Here is a 2,500-nt window from a genome sequence, read left to right as displayed (position 1 = left end):
TGAGTTATTCTAACAAACCGCCTCAGTGTACTGAAGACAAATTAGACTTCATAATTAAATTAGGAAGTCACCTGTGTAAACGGATGGACTGCTCGGTCACATGACTGACTGATCACAAGAAATAAAACAACAAACAAACAGGGAAATCCCAGAAGATTGCAGTCTTCTTGGATTGTTAAAAAATCTTTGCAATTTATTCTTTATTTTTACTCCATTGTGTGTGTGTGTGTGTGTGTGTGTGTGTGTGTGTGTTTGCCTCATCTTTTTTCACACAAAAGTCTTTTCTGTAGTCAGTGAAATCTGTTTGTTTCAGCTTTTAGTGTTTGTACAGCAATAAGAAGAACTCTCTGAAGAAGCAAGCATCAGTAAACACGCATGTGATTGGACAGAGTTGGCTGGTGGGCGGGAACAAGAGTTATTCAATGACGTCTTCATAGTTAAGAGCTTTTAACTTTCTAAAAAGAGAAGCCTATATTTTTATCACATATAGTGAAATTCTTTCTTCATATATCCCAACTTTGGATGTTGGGTTCAGAGCACAAGGTCAGCCATGATACAGCACCACTGGAGCAGAGAGGGTTAAGGGCCTTGCTCAAGGGCCGAACAGTGGCAGCTTAAACCCCGATCCTCCCATCAACGACTCAAACCCTTAATTATTTGAGCCACTACGTCCCCTGGAACCTTCAGATAAAAAAAAAAAACGTTCTTGTATAAAAATCTGTTTAAAGAAAAGACGACTTATCGATGACAAGAATTACAGTTCATTTATCCTTCATCATCGCCATGCCATCAAGCGCGTTTTAGCTCAGTGTTTAAGACGTTGGACTGCTGATATGAAGGCTGATATGAAGACATCACTCTTATCCACACTGCATTGGCTCCCAGTCAAATTCACATTGATTATAAAATACTATTATTGACCTATAAAGCACGTAATGGTCTCGCTCCACAGTACCTGAGTGATCTTTTATATTTTTATGATCTGTCACGCCTACTTTGATCAAAAGGTGGAGGCTATTTGGTAGTACATCAAGTACAAAAGGCTACAGCAGGGGGCAGAGCTTTTTCTCACAGAGCCCCACAGTTATGGAACAGACTTTTAATTAGTGTTCGGGACTCAGACACATTCTCAGTGTTTAAGTCCAGGCTAAAAACACATTAGTTTAGTCTAGCTTTTTATGAATAGCTTTTCTTAGGAAAAGGAGCAGATCTGGAGGTTTCAAGGGCATTGAGTGTTTAGTGAGCTGGGATGTCTGGATGCTGTCGGCTCACTACCCTTGCAAGTCGCTCAGGTTTGCTGACGGTGAAGAGGTTGGATACTTTATGTCCCAGGAACCCATTATTTCTGTGTCACTTTCTAGCTCTAGCCTTTTAGTTATACTGTCATAGCTAGTATTGCTGAAGTCTCTGTCTCCACTTCATGATTACAATCATAACTAATAATTACCCCTCCCCCCAAAAAAAACCCCAGGACCATCAAACGTCCACTGCTGGGCCCTTGATCAAGGCCTTTAACCCTCACCTGCTCAGGGGTGTAAAGGAGTGTGCTAAATGTCCTTAATGTAAATGTCAATACATCAGACCTGAGAGTGGAATTTAATCTAAACGAAAGCTACCGAATTCTTCCTTTTCTGAACAAACGGCTCGAGTCCTGCAGCTAGACTCCGGACAGATGAGCTGCCTTCAGCTACATCATTTACATAAACACATCTGATTGGCTGATATCAAGTGCCTATTTGAAGCCAATCAGATGCGTTTATGTAAATGATCTAGCTACAAGGATCAAGACTTTAGATCAGAAAAAGAAAACAGATTCTGAAGAGAATTTGGTAGATTTTGTTTGGAATAAGTTTCACTCGCTGGTCTGATGACGCTTTGATGATTCGTCTTTATTAGTCTTTAGAAAACTGGAGAAATTTTCTTCCACTACTTTTGTTCATTTGTTCGTCTGTCGTGCTACAGGATTTTTTTATTTTTTTTTAAGTACTCATCTTTGACAGCTAAAACGCTTCATCAGCTGAGCAGGTGATGATCTCAGCTTTAAAGGTTCTCCTAAGGGACAGATGAAGAACTCGTAAACGATCTTTTATTCCAAAAGTGTATTTATCCTCATCCAAATGGTTCTTGTTATTTTTCTTTCTGCAATGAAAACGCTTTATTTTTCAAGAGTAACACTAGAGGAAGACAAGATGTTTGGACCGAACCAGAAGGACTTCCTCGATTTTGTAGTAAAACATCATCACTGGGTCATTTTGGCTAAAGCTGGAGCTCTCGGGATGGAGTTTAGTTTTGTTATTTATTTATGTATTTATTTTATTTATTTATTTATCTTAATTTCCTTTAAACCTCCAGCAATCTCTGACCTATCCATGAGCAAAACAGTACAAATTAACACCAGATCTTGTTCTGAACCTCGACGCTAGTAAAGCAGGTGTAGAAATAGCTATATGTTTTTGGAGTTGAGTTCAAATAGAAAGACATTTTTGATAAACACATTAAA

General features: G+C 38.9%; 1 protein-coding gene across 1 annotated transcript in view; it reads left to right on the top strand.

Moving 5' to 3' along the window:
* Positions 1-2,500, top strand: part of LOC132849252 (trichohyalin-like) — a 91,479-nt gene that overhangs the window by 8,456 nt on the left and 80,523 nt on the right. The gene's annotated exons all lie outside the window — the stretch shown is intronic.

The sequence above is a fragment of the Tachysurus vachellii genome, chromosome 7 (assembly GCF_030014155.1).
Source record: "Tachysurus vachellii isolate PV-2020 chromosome 7, HZAU_Pvac_v1, whole genome shotgun sequence".
In the NCBI taxonomy this organism is placed as follows: domain Eukaryota; kingdom Metazoa; phylum Chordata; class Actinopteri; order Siluriformes; family Bagridae; genus Tachysurus; species Tachysurus vachellii.
The sequence above is the reverse complement of the archived record's forward strand: the minus strand, read 5'-3'. Positions and strand labels throughout refer to the sequence as shown.